Source organism: Lissotriton vulgaris, chromosome 12, assembly GCF_964263255.1.
Source record: "Lissotriton vulgaris chromosome 12, aLisVul1.2, whole genome shotgun sequence".
Classification (NCBI taxonomy): domain Eukaryota; kingdom Metazoa; phylum Chordata; class Amphibia; order Caudata; family Salamandridae; genus Lissotriton; species Lissotriton vulgaris.
In genome coordinates this window covers 459413928-459435947 of record NC_141700.1, presented here as the reverse complement: position 1 = coordinate 459435947, position 22020 = coordinate 459413928, and positions in this window count along the sequence as shown.

The following is a 22020-nucleotide window of genomic DNA, read 5'->3' as shown; positions in this document are numbered from 1 at the left end:
AATAGAATTAGTTTCATAGATAAATTGTAATTGCATATTTGGTGTAACATTCTGGCATGCAGTAACACAAGTTATTGTGGTATATGGAGCCCATTCCATGGTTTGTTATGTAAGCTGAAACAGATATGTTGTTTTTAAAAACGATTTAAGAAATCAATTACATTTCTGGATATGTACTGCTAGAGCTTCATAGGTTGTTTTGAGCCATATTTATAAGGTATTTGAGTGTCTAAGATGTTATGTTTTCCTTTTAAAATGTAAAGTGTTCCTCATGGGGCAAGTGTCTTGTAAATACGCTCCCACTTGTGCTTGGCAAATTTAGATTTTGATTATGGGAGTTACCTAGGCATGTTAATAGTGTCCCAAAAATGGTGCTAGGGAATTGCAGAAAACACTTTCATGTGTCTCAAGGACATTTTTAGTCATTTCTTCATGAATGCAGGTATACAATTGATTTATATGCTGTGTTTAAAAACGAATTTTGAAATCAATTAAATTTCAGGATATGTACTGTTAGAGCTTCATAGGTTGTTTGGGGTCATATTTAGAAGGCATTTTAGTGTCTTTGATGTTATTTTTCTCTTTTTAAATGGAAAGCGTTCCTCATGGGGCCCTGAGCAGTTCTTAGCCATGTTATTTAATAGGAAGTGGATAACATGGCTAAGAGCATTTGCTGGAAAATGCATGAATATTGCTGACTTTTCTGCGATGTTATGTTTACCTTTTTAAATGGAAAGTGTTCCTCTTGGGGCAAGTGTCTTGTAAATACGCTCCCACTTGATCTTGGCAAATTTAGATTTTGATTATGGGAGTTACCTAGCCATGTTAATAGTGTCCCAAAAATGGTGCTAGGGCATTCCAGAAAACACTTTCATGTGTCTCAAGGACATTTTTAGTCATTTCTTCATGAATGCAGGTATACAATTGATTTATATGCTGTGTTTAAAAACGAATTTTGAAATCAATTAAATTTCAGGATATGTACTGTTAGAGCTTCATAGGTTGTTTGGGGTCATATTTAGAAGGCATTTTAGTGTCTTTGATGTTATTTTTCCCTTTTTAAATGGAAAGCGTTCCTCATGGGGCCCTGAGCAGTTCTTAGCCATGTTATTTAATAGGAAGTGGATAACATGGCTAAGAGCATTTGCTGGAAAATGCATGAATATCGCTGACTTTTCTGCGATATTCATGCATTGCGGCCGTTTTTTTTCGCATTTGCGAGCAGTTCTTAGCCATGTTATCCAATGGGAGGTGGATAACATGGCTAAGAGCATTTGCTGGATAATGCATGAATATCGTTGACTTTTCAGCGATATTCATGCATTGCGGCTGTTTTTAATCGCATTTGTGATAAACAATTACATTTCTTGATATGTACTTTTAGAGCTTCATAGGTTGTTTGGGGCTATATTTAGAAGGCATTTTAGTGTCTTTGATGTTATGTTTACCTTTTTAAATGGAAAGCGTTCCTCTTGGGGCAAGTGTCTTGTAAATACGCTCCCACTTGTGCTTGGCAAATTTAAATTTTGATTATGGGAGTTACCTAGCCATGTTAATAGTGTCTCAAAAATGGTGCTAGGGCATTCCAGAAAAAACAATCATGTGTCTCAAGGACATTTTTAGTCATTTCTTCATGAATGCAGGTATACAATTGATTTATATGCTGTGTTTAAAAACGAATTTTGAAATCAATTAAATTTCAGGATATGTACTGTTAGAGCTTCATAGGTTGTTTGGGGTCATATTTAGAAGGCATTTTAGTGTTTTTGATGTTATTTTTCCCTTTTTAAATGGAAAGCGTTCCTCATGGGGCCCTGAGCAGTTCTTAGCCATGTTATTTAATAGGAAGTGGATAACATGGCTAAGAGCATTTGCTGGAAAATGCATGAATATCGCTGATTTTTCTGCGATATTCATGCATTGCGGCCGTTTTTTTTCACATTTGCAAGCACTTCTTAGCCATGTTATCCAATGGGAGGTGGATAACATGGCTAAGAGCATTTGCTTCAAAGGTTGTTTGGGGTTATACACCATTTTTGGGAAATTATTAACATGCCTATCTAACTCCCATAATCAAAATCTAAATTTGCCAACCGCAGGTGGGAGCGTATTTACAATAAATTTGCACCATGAACAACGTAAAATAGCATACTAGACACTCAAATGCCTTATAAATATGACCCAAAACATCTTATGAAGCACTAGTAGTGCATATTTCCAGAAATGTATTGGTTTTCATTTAATGATTTACTTCATTGGTAGGCCTTCACATGTTTTTTTACCTTGGTTTTTTTCAGTGATAATCTTATCTGCAACCATGTGTTGGCCTCACCTCAAATAAACAAAACAGGTGATGGACTGAATGTGGATCAATGACACACATTCACCCCAGTCTAAAGATCTGGGCCTAAACAAATCTTTAGATAGGCTACATCTTATCGTCATCCTGAATTAATGATTTAAAATATTAGGGAGTGATTTATGAGTGTTGTATGCCTGTTTTGTACCATTGAGTGTCATTTTTGTGATGCAGTGCTGGTGGAAAATATTTGCTATGTTAAATAATTAGTACGGCATTAAGTTTTAGATGACTGTTATTCATTTACTGTTTGGTAATAGTGGTTAATAACATTTTATATTATATTTTTCCACAGATTCAACTGCAGATTCTTTCATAGTTTGTAAAATGCCTTCCAAAAGTAGAATAAGAAAGGCTAGAAAACGTCAAAGACAGCAGGATGATGTTTTATTGCAGCAGTCCTCTTCCCCAAATACTTGTCAAAACACCAAGAAAGGTCCGGGTAAGAGCACGAAATCATTCTTAAGAAATATTTGTAGTAAAAAAAGTTTTGCTCAAAAAAATGTTTCAGTTCACAAAAAGAAAAGTAATTTAAATGGAAAGGAGAGACCCATCACAAATGTTACTGGTAGAGGAAGAGATAACTCTGTGCATGATAGTAGAAGGAAACAACAGTTTAGGGACATTCGAAATCGAATGTTCCGTAATAGGATATTAGTTAATTTATTGAAAAATATTAAAAAGAAAGGCCAACAGAAAGCGGCATTTTATAAGAAGAAGAAAAATGTAGAGAAAATTATTGATCATGCTTTTGAAATTAAGCGAAAGTTGTTTATTTTGGTAATCAATAGAATTAGGAAACTAAGCAAGGTAATTTCTGATTTCAAAACAAAAAGTAGATGGAAGAGAGTAGTAAATCGTACTAACTTTTGTGAAGTTTTTTCCGGAGAATGGATGCATAGTTCAAGTTCTGAGGCATTTTTTAATGAGGAGACTTATTTTCAGGATAATGATTTGGTGCATGCAGTTGACATCAGTGGTCGAGCTTATGAAGTGAAGGATGGTTGTCCAGTTGAAAAAGAACAACTTGTGACAACAGAGACAGAAGAGCACTAAGTGATGAGGTTTTAGGAAGACGTCCTAAGGGTCCTGTGTACATTTGGAAGTGTAGTTCTATTTGCAGTGTGCGACAGGTTTCCATCAATTTGCTTTGTGATTTTATACGGACATTTAATAAGAAAAGTTTGAAGCAGAAAATGAAGTTGTTGCAAGATTTAGATCCTTGCAGAGTGAGACAAATGACAGGTTTGCGTGGTCATTCACTGGCTTGTCTTTCCAGGAGAGTATGCCAGAGTGTTTTTCATCATTTCAGGATGCTAGCAGTGCATCATAATAAAGTGAGAAAATTAGTGAGAATGTTGTATTATGCTAAGAGTCCAGCAATTATGCTTAAACAATTATGTGCTGCTCTTTTGCATGGTTCTGAAATAGATGTGAAGAATATTTGTGAAGAAATTGAGTTTTGTTACTTTGGTAGTAAAGATGAGAATGTTCAAATTGACCCTGAAGTAGAGGGTAATGTGGAAGATAATGTACAGGTTTCCAGTACAGATAATTTTCAGAAGGAAATTGCCACGTTTCAGATGAAATCAAGTGAGAGGCCTAATTTCACTTGTGTATGTTGTCGACGCACTTATTATAAGAATCAGACTAAGGTAGTGGATTTATATGCAAAAAGTGAAAGGGAAAATAATAGTGAATGGAAGGATTTTGCCACATACTTGATGGTAGAAAATTATTTTGATTTGGGATCGGATCAACGTGTGTGTACTTATTGTTGTAATAAATTAAACCAAAACCAGATGCCTGCTAGGGCAGTTCATAATAATCTGGAATTGGTTGAGATTCCTTCTGAATTGAAGGATTTAAATACTTATGAATCTATTTTGATTCAAAGTATCCATCCCTTTCAGGCTATTGTAAGAATGGAGCCAAAGACAGGGAAGTTGCCTCCAGCAGATTTACAGAGAGGATTAAAGGGAAGAGTTGTTTATTTGCCTCTAGATTTGAACAAAAACATTAACACAATTGGAATAGAAAAAGTGGAAGAGGAACCTCTGGTTATCTTGGTTAATGGAGTTCCGACAAAGAATAAGAAAATATGGCAAGATTTAGTGGATGTTAGGAAAGTCAAAAAGGCAACAGTGTATTTGAAGAAAAATAATAAGTACTATAAGAATGTATATGTTGCAGAAGAGGAAGTAAGTGATGAAGAGGATAGCGATTTGTGTGCTGGCCAAATTGAGAAAGTAGAGGCCTCTAAAAGTGAAGAAATATATGAACATTATAGTGTTCATCCTTTGCATTCCAAGGAAGTCATGGGGAATGCTATTGAGTTGTTTCAAATGAAACAAGCCAAAGGGAGTCCCATTAGTGTTTGGGAGGAAAGTTTGGAAGCTCGGTGTTTCCCACAGCTATTTCCCACAGGTCAAGGAGGAAGATATGATGAGCGACCTCATCAAATTCCTGCGTCTGAATACCGGACTTTACGATTGTATGCAGCAGATCCTAGGTTTCGGCAATGCATTCCCTATTTGTTTCATCTCCTGTTTGAAAGCGATCTGTCTGGACTGTCATATGCAGTGAACCACATCTTAAAAAGTGGTATACAGATGCGAAACATCTCGGCAAGTGACTTTATGCATAAAGTCAATGTCCAAGACAGTATTTTGGATTCTCACTTAATTAATCTCATGGCGTGTCAGCGTGGTACTAATGAGTACTGGTACCGTCGTCATGGTGATTTAAAATGTATGCTGAGGAACTTAGGAACTCCAACATGGTTCCTCACTCTGAGCTGTGCCGAGTATGGCTGGGAAGACTTACTTGAATTTCTACGAGAGGCAAATGGAAATGTTGAAAACATTGAATTCAAGACACCTGGAGAACTGTGTTCTTTGGATCCAGTGAATGTATGCAGGTACTTCAATCATAGATTTGAAGCTATGATGTCTTTCATCACAAATAAAAAGAATCCACCTCTTGGAGAGGTGTTGGATTTCTTCTGGAGAAAGGAGTACCAAGCAAGAGGTGCCCCTCATATACATATGTTGTTGTGGATCAAGGATGCACCTAAATTTGGAACAGATCCGGATGACTTAGTGATGAATTTCATCGAACAGTATTCTACGTGTGCTGTTCCAAACGCAACGGAGAAGAAAAGTCTAAGAGCACAAGTTCTACGTTTCCAAAGCCATCGTTGTGGAAAGTACTGTCGTCGTAAATTCAGAAACAAGGACAAGTTCTACACCAAATGTCGTTTCAACTTTCCACGACCGGTGATTTCTAAAGGAAGAGTGAACAGTTTGATGTCTTCGCTGCGACATAATGTGACGAGGAAATCACCCAAGAATACATACAATTTGAAAAGGAACGAAGAGTCCAAGTACATCAATGACTACAACCCAGTGATTTTGTCCATGTGGAATGCTAACATGGATATACAGTTTGTGGCTGACAACTGTATGGCTGTGGCTCGGTATGTGACATCTTACATCACCAAAAAAGAAAAGACCGAACTGAAGGATATGTGGGAGGACATTTCCCATGAAAAGAGCCTCAGCAAGAAGTTGTACAGTTTCAGTCTGAAGATGTTGTCGCATCGAGAAATCGGAGCTTACGAATGTTCTGACCGGTTGTCTTCAGCAAGTCTCTATGCCAAATCCAGGAGTCTCGTTTGGGCGAGTCTTGGTCTTGCTGCAACGCGAAATCGAGTTCTAAAACCTGTCCGGGAAATTGAGTATTTGGCAGAAAAGGAACCAAACAGTACCGACATTTTGAAGACCAACATGTTGGATACATATTATCCAAATCGAAGCAGTCACCTTGAGAATGTTTGTCTATATGAGGTTCTCCAAAATTATATATTCAAGAGGAACATCAAAGAAGATATTGAGAAAGGAGTGTATGCTGTAATTGGAAGTGAGGGATGCCTGGTCAAGCAAAGAAAATGCCAATTAGTAAACCATCGAAAATTGAGTGGTGAATCTCCAGAAAAAAAGGAGTTTTTTTATTTAGCACTTTTGCAACTTTTCAAGCCTTGGCGTGCAGAAGAGGAACTGCTTGGAGATTTCCTCTGTTACGAAGACTCTTTCAATGCAGCCAAGGAGTCCATAGAATGTCCTGCTTTTTCTAAATATCATGAAATGCTAACTTTGGAAATTGAGCAGGAAGCAACGATTGCAGCCGAGATTGCCAAAGACAGTTCTCAGGACAGTCAGAGTTCTGTTTCATTGAGTCAAGATCCACTTGGAGGACCTATTATCGAAAATGAAGCTGCCACTGCTATGAATGAAGTAGAAAGAGCCATGGCACATGCTCAGGAGGATTCAGTTAACTTAGAAGACTTGGAAAAACAACTCAACGTTGAGCAGAGGAAAATATATGATGAAGTTACCAAGGAAATTGAGCACGGATTAAGTCATGAGAAGAACAAGTGCTCATGTACATCGTTGAAGCCTGTCCGACTGTACGTGAGTGGAGAAGCGGGAACTGGAAAAAGTTTCCTCATTAAAGCAATCTCTTGTTATTTGCAGGAAAGGACTGAGTCATCGCTGTCTTGTGTTGTCACCGCTCCTACTGGACTGGCAGCACATAACATTAAAGGTATTACTTTGCATCGTCTACTGATGCTGCCGGTGGAGCATGACAACAAATTACAATACAACAAGTTATCTGGAGATGCTTGCTGTGAAGTTTCAAGAGTCTTGAGGAAAATGAAACTACTTATCATTGACGAAGTAAGCATGGTTTCCAATGTCATGCTTGCCTTTGTGCATTTGAGAATGCAAGAAGTACTTAAAACTGAATATGATGTGTTATTTGGTGGGAAACACATCATTGTTTTCGGAGATCTTCTGCAGCTGACACCAGTAAAAGGTCAACCTGTGTTCAAAATACTCACGCATGAAGATACCAGGAAGTGCCTAGGGAGCATTGGCAACGTCAATATATGGTTAAACTTCAATTATGCAGAACTGCATCAAAATATGCGTCAGGCAAAGGATGAAGATTACAAGAATATTCTACAAGATATTAGAATTGGAAAAGTGACTGAGCATGGGAAAGAAGCTTTAAATGCACGATTACTGTCAAATTTATATCCCACACAAGAGATTGTGCCTGAGAATATTTTTCAGAAAATTACTGAGAAGAAATCCGGGATATGTCTCATGCCAACTCTTGCAGAATGTGCCATCTTCAACAACAAAATGTTGAATTTAGAAAAGCAAGAGATTGTGAAACTTGAAGCTATCGACAAATTAGAGCATATGGGATCAACAATTATTTTGTCAGACAATTTGAAATCAAAATTGGATTCATTAGAGAAGACTATATCTAAAACAGCGGGTTTTGAAAAGACTTTGAATGTGTGTTTAAATTGCCGAATCATTTTGAGAAGGAATTTACATGTAGAAAGAGGTCTGGTAAATGGATCAATGGGTAATGTTGTTGATTTTGAGAAATACAGAAATAGAGATGGAATAGAATTTTTAAGAATTAAATTTGATGGCATTGAGGAAGTACAGCAAATTGGTCGTTGTTCTGCTAGGTTTTTGCTTGTTAAAGACTTATATGTTCGCCGTAAACAGTTTCCTGTTTGCTTGGCATATGCGGTGACAATCCATAAATCGCAAGGTTTAAGTGTAGACTGTGCATTGGTGAATATTGGCAGTTCTGTGTTCAAGGAGGGTATGGCATATGTGGCATTGTCACGAGTTAGAACTTTATCGGGATTGTACTTGATTGACTGTGATGTCAGAAACATTTGTGCGGATCTAGATTGTGTTAAGGAATACAATAGGTTAAGAAGAGAGTATGCGCCACATTTGCCTCAATATCCTTTGTTTGAGAAACGTGTGGTAGGCCGGAAACGTAGAAATAGCAGTAATAGTAGGGAGGTTGTTGCAAAAAGACTAAAAGTCAATGAACCGAAAATTGTTAGCAGAAAGAAAGTGGATTCTGTTGAAGATGTTGTTGGTTTTCAATTTGAAAACAGTTCTGGTGTCAACTGCTATGCAAATGTAGTGGTTAATGTTCTCTTTTCACTAGAGAGTTTAAAAGAACAGATTCTGTTGAATTCAGAACAAATTTTATGCAGTTTGTTGAATTCTGTTTTCGAGAAATGTAGCACTGATCGAACAAAAGTAGAAAGTGTGTCTGAAGTTCGTTATCTGTTAGATGAATGTTCAGGTCAAACAGACTTCTCTGAAAATAATCAGCAAGATTGTCAGGAGTTTTTAATGTATATGCTTGATATATTGCAAGATGAGGGTGTAGATGTAGATCAACTGTTTGGGCTTTCTTATCAATGGCAGCATGACTGCGAGAATTGTAGGGTATCAAGTACTACTAGTGTAGACTCAGAAAGATTTATATATTTAACTTTGCCAGACAGTAAATCAGTCTCCTTTAATAAGCTAGTAAATGCAGCTGATCACAACATGGAGTGTAGCCAATGTAAATCTGAAATGATGTCAACATTACTTATACGTAGATATGGCCAGTATGTCATTTTAATGATGCAACGATGTAGGCCTGATGGATCAAAATTGTCAACTTTAATAAAAAAATTTGTGGCTTCTCAGCTTTCAATATCAGGAAGGACTTTTGTAACTGTAGCAATTATCTATCACGATGGTCCTTCAACTACTTCAGGACATTATACAGCTTATTTAAAGTCTCGAAACGGCTGGTCATTCTGCAATGATTCCGTTGTAAGTTTAAAAAAAAAATTGCCGTTTGACCTTAAAAATTCTTACCTGGTGTTTTTAAAACCAAAATTTTAAAGAAAGAATCTCGAGATTTCCTATGAAGAATTGGAAAAGGTTCATCAAGTTGAGGGAATGTAAGTCTGCAATGCTGTCTAGATTATTGGTCCAAAACTTTTAATTGTAATGTTATTTTGTAAAATCCGACTATATAAACCTGATGCAAGTAAGTCTGCTTCATAGTAAGCAGTATCAGTGTCATAGGAAAAGGAGAACATGAGTGACAAAGAAGGGTAAGATATTAGTAGTCCAGGATTGTGAAAATTATCTTAAATGTTTTCTTTTTGAAAGTTGCGAATATAGAAAATGACGGGATTTGATTGGAAGAATTACAAGACTTGTGAATAGCTGCATCATGATTTGGCCAAGTGGAAACATGTGGTAGAATGTGAGAAGTCTTTTCTTGTATGTAGCATATTTTTCGAATCGTTGGAGGTTTTCTTTCAGAAAGTGGCGGGCTGACAATATTTATAGCACAACACAGTGGACGCTGTTCATAGGACATCCTTCGACGTCATTGAAAGTAAGTTAATTTTAAGGAGTTTTGAATTCAGATTTCTTATGTTGAATGGGTTTTTTAAACACAATCATTTTGATTGTGTTTTTTTTCCCCGCTGTTACATGATGAATACCTTCAAGTCACTGATTTAAGTGAAATTTGATACATTCTGAGAACAGCAAAAATAAACCATTTAACATGTATAATTAATGTTTTGCTTTTTGTACTTATGATATACATTTAGAAATGTGAAGTAGATATAGAGAAACTGAGTCTTCTGTAAGTGTCAATTTTAATCCTTACAGTGCTGTACTTCTGGGTACTGTTTTTTAAAAAAAAAAAATGAATAGGCCTCACCTCAAAGAAAGCTGTTGAAAGCAGACATCTTATTTGCATCCTGAAACAATCATTTAAAATGTTAGACACAATTTTATGATGGCTTTACATCTTTTTTGCGCTGCATTTGCATCACTATTGTGAGACATTAGCAGTGCAAAAAAAGCACCATGTTCCAAAATAGGCCTCAGTTCATCAACATCAAGATACAGTTTTTTGTAAAATATATATATTTAGGATTGTGTAGGGGACGTAGAGAAGCAGAGACTTCTGTAAATGTCAAAGTTGTTGAAAAACTGTTTGTTCTTGAACCTTTTCCCTTGTCTTTTCTAATTTTTAAGTACATGTTTTAATATTTTTGGAAATGTTTGTTCTCTGTTTTACAGATTGAAAGTATGAAAAAATATTTTAAAAAGGTAACAAGAATTATAAGGTAAATGTTTTCTACTCTTTTTACCCGCAATGCACTGCTGATGATGTCACTGACACTATCTCTCATTTACTCTCTATAGCTGTCTTTCTTTTTACATTATTCTCTGTTTACTTCCCTTATACTAACTCTTCTTTTTTTAAAAAAAATATTTTTTTAGTTCGCTTACAGTTCGCGAACCGGTCAGCGAACTTGAAGCGAACCAAAAGAAATAGAGCTTGCCAGAGTGATAAACATTCTAGCAATTTTATTTGAAAGGGGAGGTAGTTCTGAAAAGAACTTTTTTTTTTGTTTTTGTTGTTTTATATATATTTTTTTTTTTCTGAACATTTTTTGATTTTTTTGTATTTTTAGAACAGTTTTATGTTTTTTTTGTGTTTTTTATGGAGGGGAAACAACAAAAAAACAGGCATTGAAAACGGCTCAACAGGAGCAAAAAAAAAATTACTGCTTGGGTGCATTAGGGCACTTATGGTTTTCGAACACCATATTAATCAAGTTGATGCTCATGTTCCCATACGACAACATAGCACCACAATATATACAAGTAAACCTCATATGTTTGAAATTTGGTTGAATATTTGGCACAGTTTCCTGTGCCTCTCTTCCTGACAAAGACATTGATGAGGTAGATCTGGCCACAGGAGTTGTCGGGGGATTGTCTTGTAGGTCCCTTAACTCAGCCCGGCTGTAGTTCAAGGGATGCCACCTGGTCATATGTCGATGCATAGTATAGTTGCCCATACTATATTTCTTCTCTGTGCCTCTTGACAATCTGTAATCACAGATGAGGCAGGTGGCATATTTCGCATTCACCTTCTTCTCCCCTGGAGGGATGGAAAAAAACTGCCAGATGAAACTAGTTTTTCTCTTTGAAACACGGGGCAACTCCGGGATAAATTGTTGTTGATCTGTATCCTCTTCTTCTTCTTCCTCCTCTTCCTGCTCTCTGTTGGAGGTAAATTGACTTGGTGGTCCTCTCTTCTTATGAGGAGGTGGAGGTGGTGGTGGGGGTGCACCAGCTGCAGCAAGTATGGAAGCCATTGTTGAACTCCAGGTAAATGGTCTTTCTCTCACCAAGATGAAAGTCAGAGTGAGGAAAGAAGGAGGGGTTTACATGATTTGGGAAAAGCAAAAGTTCTGAACCAATGAAAAGTGTTATTTTTAGGTCACATGACCTAGTCATACATCATTTGGAAACCAAAAGTGAAATGAACCAATGAAAAGTTTGATAAACAAGTCACATGACCTGTTCCGCTTACGTTACGCGGTGCGCGCCGCGTCTCGGATCGCTTCCGGTTCGCGGTCCGGAGCACTTCCGGGAGCGCTAACGCAGCGCGTCATTAGACGCATTACACGACAACGTGATACGTCGCGCTTCCGCGACGCGTCACAGTTCCGCTAACGTAACGTTGACCGGTTCGCGGACTAGGTCGCGGCATCAAGATGAGCTAACGGAAAGCTTCCCGGTTCGCGAACTAGAAGCGAAGAAAAAAAATATTTAAAAAAAAATTATTAATAAACATCTAAAATATATTTTAAGATTTAAAGAAGAATACATATTACAGCTACAGATGTTAGCTTTTAAAAAACCAATGAAATTCACAGAAAAAACCATAGGTTATAGACCATATATAGTTAGGAATTTGCATTTACAAAACCTTGAAAATTCACTGAAAAAACCATAGGTTATAGAACATATATAGTTAGGGTATTGCATTTACAAAACCTTATTTTACTCGCATAAAACCATTGAAATTCCATATATAGTTAGTTGCGCTAACTATATATCGCGCACCCGCAATCCACTGCTGATGATGTCACATATTACATCATTCATGACATGGTCAGTGACATCACTGATGACATCTCAAATGACATCACTGATGACATCACTGATGACATCTCAAATGACATCACTGATGACATCTCAAATGACATCACTGATGACATCACTGATGACATCTCATTTGACATTACTGATCACATCACTGATGATATCATTCATATGATAATACGATGAACCTCTTCAGTCTCTAATATAACCTTAGATACAATCAGTGTAAACAGACACTCACAGACTGTCACTCATCCATGGAGTTACTCACACACCTAGTCAGTCATGCAAAGAATCAATCGCACCTCCATTTCCTCAACTATACAGTTATACAAACTTTACTTATTCAAACATATACTAACACATATTTACTCTCTTTTACAATCCCTGATACAAGTTTACAATGATCCATACAGCCACTCACACATTCACTGGCTCTTATGCACAGTTATTTATATATGTCAACTCTCACATGTACTGTGTTTTACATATGTACTTACTTTGACATGTAGCACTGAGATATCCATTCACTCACCAATACACTCATGCACACAGTCAACCGCCCATACAGCTGTTTCCACATGCACTTTTGAAACCATACACCTAGGGAATCAACTGCTCACACATCTATGCACAGAGTCATACACCTCCCAGCCACCCACACACACACTCAGTCTCCCATACAAATACCTGGGCTACCAATCAATAACCCATATAGTTACTCATATAGCTACTTATCAACACATGCAGCAGTTTACAGAACAACAGACATGATAATGCACAAATTAAGACAGTTTAGTCACTAACCCATGCACTCAGTGAGACATATTTAATCACTCACTCATACAGTCAGTCATGCACCTACGAAATCCTTCATCCAGACACTTATACATCCACTCATTCTTCAATATGTAAGACATATTTACACTTTACAGAAACATACAGTCACTGGATGTTGTCATCAGTGATGTCATCAGTGATGTCACTGACCATGTCATGAATGATGTAATATGTGACATCATCAGCAGTGGATTGCGGGTGCGCGATATATAGTTAGCGCAACTAACTATATATGGAATTTCAATGGTTTTATGCGAGTAAAATAAGGTTTTGTAAATGCAATACCCTAACTATATATGTTCTATAACCTATGGTTTTTTCAGTGAATATATATATATATATATAATATATATATATATATATATATATATATATATATATATATATATATATATATATATATATATATTCACTGAAAAAACCATTGGTTATAGACCATATATAGTTAGGAATTAGCATTTACAAAACCTTAATTTACTCGCACAAAACCATAGAAATTCGCATATATAGTTATTTGCAATAACTATATATCGCACACCCGCAATCCACTGCTGAAGATGTCACATATTACATCATTCATGACATGGTCAGTGACATCACTGATGACATCACTGATGACATCTCAAATGACATCACTGATGACATCACTGATGACATCTCAAATGACATCACTGATGACACCATCCAGTGACTGTATGTTTCTGTAAAGTAAAAATATATCTTACATATTGAAGAATGAGTGGATGTATAAGTGTCTGGATGAAGGATTTATTTTTTTATTTATTTTATGGAATTTGTAAAGCGCGCAGCTACCCCCGAAGGGGTGTCCCGGCGCTAAAATCCAGGGGTTACTGAGTGGAAAAGGGAAGAGAAAAAAAGAAATGTGATGCAAGGAAATCTAAAGTCCGGAGAAGAGCCAGGTTTTGAGTTTGGCTCGGAAAATGGTTTCAGAGGGGCAGAACCTCAACTCAAGCGGAAGGGAGTTCCAAAGTCTGGCAGCAATGACACCGAAACCTCTGCCTCCGGTTCTGGAAAGTCTGAAACGGGGCGAGATCAGGAGGCGGAGGTCATTGGACCTCAAGGATCTGGTGGAGCAGGATATCGAAACCCGATTTTTCAGGTAAGTAGGGCCGAAGTTGTTGACGGCTCGATAGGTAAGGGTGAGAACCTTAAACTGGATGCGGCTAGCCACAGGGAGCCAGTGGAGTTGCCTTCGATATGCAGAGACAGATTGACGGTAAGGGATGTTACCGATCAGTCTGGCTGCAGCATTCTGGACAATCTGCAGTCGACCAATCAGGTACTGCGGAGCCCCTGCATAGAGGCTATTAGCATAGTCCAGGTGGGACGTAATGAGGGCCTGGGTGACTGTGCAGCGGGAATCCGTGGGAAGGTACGGGAGGATCTTTTTTATCATCCGTAGTTTCATGAAGCAGGCGGAGGTAACCTTATTGATCTGGGTTTTACATGACAAGGAGTCATCAAATTGGAAGCCCAGATTCCGCGCCGAGCGAACCGGGGTTGGGGCAGGATCGAGAGCTGTCGGCCACCACCAAGAAGAGGGAATAGAGGTTTTCTGATTGAAAAACAGGACCTCCGTTTTATCTGCATTCAATCTCAAGTGGTTCTTAGTCATCCAGCCGCTGATGTTATTCAGGCATTGGCGAAAGTTGAGGAATGCGGAGTCCGAGTGGTCCCGGAAAGAGAACACCAACTGTGTGTCGTCGGCGTAGGATACCACCCTGACTCCGTAGGACTCAACGACGTCAGCCAGGGGGGCCAGATAGACGTTGAAGAATAGGGGGCTAAGGGCGGAGCCCTGTGGCACCCCACATGACAGAGGTTTTTCCTCTGACTTGAAGGGGCGTAGCAGTACTCTTTGGCTTCTGGATGAGAGAAAGGACTCGATCCAGCCGAGGGCAGAGCCACCGATGCCTATCTGCCTGAGGCGGTCCAGGAGGATGGGGTGAGAGACCGTATCGAAAGCTGCGGACAGGTCGAGGAGAACCAACATGGCCTCCTCGCCCCTGTCCACACACTCCCGAATGGTCTCAGATACCTCCAGCAGGGCCGTTTCGGTACTGAATCCTGCTCTGAAACCGGATTGGGATCCATGAAGCAGAGAGTGGTTTTCTAAATAGTCCGTAAGTTGGAGCTGTACTGCTTTTTCCAGGACTTTGGCAGGTTTAGGAAGGAGGGAGATGGGACGGTAGTTAGAGAAGACAGTGGGGTCTGCGTCTGCCTTTTTCAAAATAGGAATCACCAGTGCCTCCTTCCAGGTGGTGGGGAAGAAGCCATGGTGAAGGGAGGCATTCCAGACGGTAAGGAAAGGGCAGGCCAGTGAAGGTGCCAGTTCTCCCATGATTTTGGCAGGAACAGGATCAGAGGGGGCGCCAGATTTGCAGGCAATGAGCAGTCTAATAGCCTCGTCCATGTTTAGTTTGTTAAATGCAAGGAAAGATGGAGACTCAGGGGGGCTAGAAGTAGGAGATGGAGTGACTGACTCAGTGGGGAAGGAGACACACAGTTTGTTTATTTTTTCTAGAAAAAAATCTGAGAGTCCCTCACAAAGGGCCTGACTGGCGGTGTTCTGGGGGGCTCTAGCCGGAGGGTTAATAAAGTCTTTGACGACGCTAAAGAGCGTTTTTGAAGAGTTTTTGGCTTTATTAATTTGAGCGGCAAAGTGGTCTTTCATCGCGCCTTTTTTAAGTTTAAGAAATTGTTTAAGTGCCGTTCTGTAAAGATGTTTGGCTTCAGAGTCGTAGTTGAGCCTCCACTTGCGCTCAAGAGCCTTGCATTTGCTTTTCTCCTCCCGAAGGGAGGTGGAGAACCAGGGAGCAGAGGGCCGCGACCTGGTGGAGGAGATGGTTATCTGGGGGGAAATAGAATCAATAGCCTTAAGGAGAGTAGAATTTAACCTGGAGACATTTTCATCAATGTCCGGGGAGAGGTGCTCCGAATGGTAGTGGAATATGGGATCCAGGGCAGCGCAGGTGACCTTATGCCACTTTCTACCCAATTCCTTTCTATGGGCCAGTTGGGCAGGTTTGCGTCCTAAAATAAGAGAAAAAGGGACGAGGAAGTGATCGGTCCAGGTTAGAGGGAGAGGCTGAAGGGCAGTGATAAGCGAGAAATTTGCAAAGATAAGGTCCAGGGTGTGGCCTGCCACATGGGTGGGACCTGCAACCAGTTGTTTAAGATTGAGGCTTTCCATGGTGTCAACCAGGTTATTAGCCTTAACGCATAGCGGGTTGTCGATGTGGAGGTTAAAATCGCCCAGGACAATGAAATTTTGATGTTTAATAGAAAGATCAGCCAATAGGTGGACAAGGGCATTGAGGGAGGGCGTGGAGACAGGAGGGGGACAGTAAACTAGTGTGCCAGCTAAGATTGCTGATGCATTGTCGGAGATGGAGAAGTACATAGCTTCGATTGTGCCTATTTCACTGAGTCTAGTGAAAGTCAACTGGAAGGAGGATTTAAGTATGACAGCAAGACCACCACCAGACTTACCTCCGGTCCGATTCAGGCATTTGATGTCATAACCTGGGGGGGTGGCCAGATAGATATCTGGTGAGGAAGAGTCAGTGATCCAGGACTCGGTTAGGAAAAGAATATCCCATTCCTCAGACGAAATGGACATCCAGATGTCGTTGGCGTGACGGGGTAAAGATCGGCAATTAATCAGACCTGCACGTAAGGTGTACTGATTAGAGGAAGAGGGCTGCGGTGGTGAGCATGGGGGGGGACGGGGTAGACAGGGCGGGAGTGTAAAGCTGCATTGTGGGCAGAAATAATGAGCGGCTTCCAGATGACTCGGGATGCAGCGGGGGCAGGTCGGGCATGGAGGCGAATTGAGTAGGTGTAGTTGGGCAGAAGTCCAGCGGATGCGGGTGGGGCTGGTTGAAGAGGCAGGGGGACTGGCCCTGGGCCCGGTCCAGGCCCGGACGGGCCCAGACGGGCTTGCCTTTGGCGCGCCTTCGGCGCGCTGACGGCGCGCCCGCTGCGCCCGTCCGCTGCGCTTCCTGGCGAGGCACATCCTTTATGTCCGTGTGAGAGGGAACATGGGGGTGTGGCCAGCTGAGGTGGGCGTGTCCGCCGTGGCGCCTCGCCCTCAGTGATGGCGATAGATGGCGTTCGTTGCAGCGCTAGGAGCGCTGTTTAAAGTGCACAGGTGAGTGAAGTTAAGGCAAAGTATCACACAACAAATATTTTAAAATGCTAAGATTCACTCCCGGCTTCCGCCTCAGGAGACTCCCGAATTAAAGTGACGCGCTTTCCAGCCGCGCGCACTTTATAGTGTGTCAGGGGAGGGGGCGTGGCCAGCTGAGGTGGGCGTGTCCGCCGTGGCGCCTCGCCCTCAGTGATGGCGATAGATGGCGTTCGTTGCAGCGCTAGGAGCGCTGTTTAAAGTGCACAGGTGAGTGAAGTTAAGGCAAAGTATCACACAACAAATATTTTAAAATGCTAAGATTCACTCCCGGCTTCCGCCTCAGGAGACTCCCGAATTAAAGTGACGCGCTTTCCAGCCGCGCGCACTTTATAGTGTGTCAGGGGAGGGGGCGTGGCCAGCTGAGGTGGGCGTGTCCGCCGTGGCGCCTCGCCCTCAGTGATGGCGATAGATGGCGTTCGTTGCAGCGCTAGGAGCGCTGTTTAAAGTGCACAGGTGAGTGAAGTTAAGGCAAAGTATCACACAACAAATATTTTAAAATGCTAAGATTCACTCCCGGCTTCCGCCTCAGGAGACTCCCGAATTAAAGTCGGTGCATGACTGACTGTATGAGAGAGTGATTAAATGTGTCTCACTGAGTGCATGGGTTAGTGACTAAACTGTCTTAATTTGTGCATCATTATATCTGTTGTTCTGTAAACTGCTGCATGTGTTGATCAGTAGCTATATGAGTAACTATATGGGTTATTGATTGGTTGCCCAAGTATTTGTATGGGAGAGTGAGTGTGTGTGTGTGGGTGTCTGGGAGGTGTGTGACTCTGTGCATAGATGTGTGAGCAGTTGATTCACTAGATGTATGGGTTCAAAACTGCATGTGGAAACAGCTGTATGGGTGGTTGACTGTGTGCATGAGTGTATTGGTGAGTGAATGGATATCTCAGTGCTACATGTCAAAGTAAGTACATATGTAAAACACAGTACATGTGAGAGTTCACATATATAAATTACTGTGTATAAGAGCTAGTGAATGTGTGAGTGGCTGCATGGATCATTGAAAACTTGTATCAGTGATTGTATAAGAGAGTAAATATGTGTTAGAATATGTTTGAATAAGTAAGGTGTGTATAACTGTATAGTTGAGCAAATGGAGGTGTGATTGATTCTTTACATGACTGACTAGGTGTGTGAGTAACTCCATGGATGAGTGACAGTATGTGAGTGTCTGTTTACACTGAGTGTATCTAAGGTTATATAAGAGTCTGAAGAGGTTCATCGTATTATCACATGAATGATGTCATCAGTGATGTGATCAGTAATGTCAAATGAGATGTCATCAGTGATGTTATCAGTGATATCATTTGAGATGTCATCAGTGATGTCATCAGTGATGTCATTTGAGATGTCATCAGTGATGTCATCAGTGATGTCATTTGAGATGTCATCAGTGATGTCATCAGTGATGTCACTGACCATGTCATGAATGATGTAATATGTGACATCTTCAGCAGTGGATTGCGGGTGCGCGATATATAGTTATTGCAAATAACTATATATGCGAATTTCTATGGTTTTGTGCGAGTAAATTAAGGTTTTGTAAATGCTAATTCCTAACTATATATGTTCTATAACCAATGGTTTTTTCAGTGAATTTTCAAGGTTTTGTAAATGCTAATTCCTAACTATATATGGTCTATAACCTATGGTTTTTTCAGTGAATTTCAATGGTTTTTTAATAGCAAATATCAAAAGCTGTCAAATGTGAAGTACGTGGTAGGTAAAAACATTTTCGTGTTTATGCACGCTGATGTGCTTTGAACGCTGCCCCCCTCTCCCCCCCCCCTCTTTTCTCTTAGGAGTACTCTCTCTTTGCAAATAGTGAAGGGTGGTTAACGCAGGCCTTTGCCCCCGTTGTAATCCGTCGTGCCTGCTTCTCTCTCTATTTGATTGATTGATATCCAAGCATTTACTGTTTTAGAATTGGTTCTCTTTGGTTCATTCTCTATTTACAAACAAGCACAGAGTCGCAATACTCTGTTTAGTCTTTGCAGAAAGTGAAAAATCGTTTAAAAAAACAAAAGGAATCGAACAAAATCAGTAGGCCACTAATGGGATCTCTTTTTGACCTCGCTAAAATAGAAACATTAAGAACAACCCCTCATGAGAAATACGAAACTAGTGAGATGAACTGAGCTCCACACCATGATGGCTGCAAGACAGCTCGGCTCCGCTACCCACCCCACCCAAAATAACGACAAACCCTATGCAAATATTATAAATATATACAACACACCAGCAAAGTAACAGGGTAAAACATTTTATTAAATAACTATTTACATAACTATTTTATACTTTTTGTTGCCCGATCCGGCTAGCTCAATCGATCGAGCATGAGACTCATGCACTCTGATCTCCTTGGCCTCAGTCAAGCATTAATAGTAAGATTTTCATACATGAGTATACTTTTTGCCTTTTGGTGACTCTTCCATTCTGAACATTTTTCCACAATCCGTTTGACCTGAAACGATTACACAAATAAAACATTTGTGAGTTTTAAATTTCCGGAGAAGTATAATTAATCAATAGCTTTCTCTGTAGATCTTTTTCCATTAACAATCCCAGTTCCATCACCCGCCCACGATATCACTACTGTTAGTTGTCATTGTTGCTTCTGTTTTAATAAAAAATGTTTTAAGGTGTTTACTGTTTTTGTTGCGATGTATATATTTATAAGTTATTAAAGTGTTATAATCCTACTAATTTTTTATCGATTATTGCTCTTTGAGATATTCCCTGTCTACAAACAGAGAAGAATAGGAATATTCTGTCTCCTTTTGCAGATAGTGAAGGATAGGTAATGCAGACTTTTGTCCCCCGTTGTAATCCGTCATGCCTGTTTTTCTCCCCACTGATTGATTGATTGGCTGGACATTTATTGTTCAAGGAATAGTTCTTTCGAGGTATTCTCTGTTTGCAAATAACGTGGAATAGAAATATTCTGTCTAGTCTTTGCAAGTAGTGAAGGGTGGGTAATGCGGACCTTTGTCCCCCGTTGTAATCTATCATGCCCATCTACTCCCCACTGATTGAGAAACTAGTTCCACCCAGACCATTTATTAGAGGTACATCATCTGGCTCAACCGGAGGGTACCCCTAATAAAGAAGACATATGTAAAATACGAAGTAATCACTGTATCCTGTTAAACAGAAACTTCAGCATGAAACACACTTGAAAAGAAAGGGAAAGAAATCGAACAAAATCAGTAGGCCACTGATGAGTTTTTGACTTCGCTAGAAATAAGAAACATGGAAGTGGTGAAAGAAGCCAAGCTTGACGTTACGGCAGCCACGAGGTAGCTAGGCTCCGCCACCCCCCCACTGCTCCAAGCATGTCTGTCCCACCGCCCGCCACGCCCAACAACGGTAACATGAAATAGATACAAATCAGCAGATACCTACCCCCATTCCGGAAACTCCCGAAGTGCAACAGGTTCGCGGCTACGCCCATCCGGAAGACAAGGCCTTCGGCACGTGTAGGGCGAGTCCTGCTGGCAGCCGTCGGCCGGGGAGGTCGTCGCCTAAGGTGGGCCAGGAGAGGAGCCGAGGCCGACGGGATCCCTCTTCTTTTTTCAATAATGGCTGCGACAACACTGGGGGGGGGGTGTCTTGCACATGCCACCGACCCCCCCCCCGGGCCAGGAGAGGAGCCGAGGCCGACGGGATCTTCTTCTTTCCTCAATAATGGCTGCGACAACACTGGGGGGGGGATGTCTTGCACATGCCACCGACCCCCCCCCCCCTTCCCGGGCCAGGAGAGGAGCCGAGGCCGACGGGATCCCTCTTCTTTCTTTAATAATGGCTGCGACAACACTGGGGGGGATGTCTTGCACATGCCACCGACCCCCCCGCCCTCCTATCTCCTGGTCTTGCCTCCCCGTTCGGTCCTGAAGCGGCGCCCTGCAGGCCACCGGGGGGGGGGATGTCTTGCCTCTGCCTCCGACCCCCCCCTCTTATCGCCTGGTCCAGACATCACGGATATCAACGCCAGGTGTCGGCGTGGGGTGCGCTGGGAGGGAGAGGCGGCGCGAATGAGCCTCTCCCACCCCCCCAGGTGGGGACCCCTCAGCTGCACCCCCAACGCTCCACTCACCCAACAAAAGGGTTCCTCCACTCTTGCGATGCAGCGGCGCTGCACTCACCCGACAAAAGGTCTTGTCCACTATTGCGAGGCAATGATGCTCCGCTCACCCAGCGGGGGTCTCGTTTACTTTTGCGGTACAACGACGCTTTTGAGTTCAGCTAGAAAATGAGTCCTGCGTCCAGAAACGTTCTCCTCAAATTTGAAAATTCTATAAGAGCCACGGGGGCCCCCGACCCCCGATGGGGAATGACTGCCATGATCACCCACGGAACGACCACGACGTAGCCGAGGGACGTCGGCGCGCTCATGCCGGCGCCGGCCTCAGTCTTGAAATGATCAAAATCCTGCGAGACTACCAACTTGATCAATTCCGGTGAGACACCAGTATGACCCGGTAAGAGAGATTGTTGCCTCCCACCCCACTTTGACTGATGGTTCATGTCGCCAGTCCCCTCTGCTACCCTTCAACGAAAACTTTTGGACTGCCGAAAGAGGTCCCGGTCCAACCACGAGTTGGTGGAGACATTTTGACTATACTTGGACCTTCCTGACCTCACCCAAAATGGCGCCGGTACAAATGAAACTCTCAACTCCTTAGTGTGCCCCGATTGCTCAGCCTTGATATCATGAGATATGTATG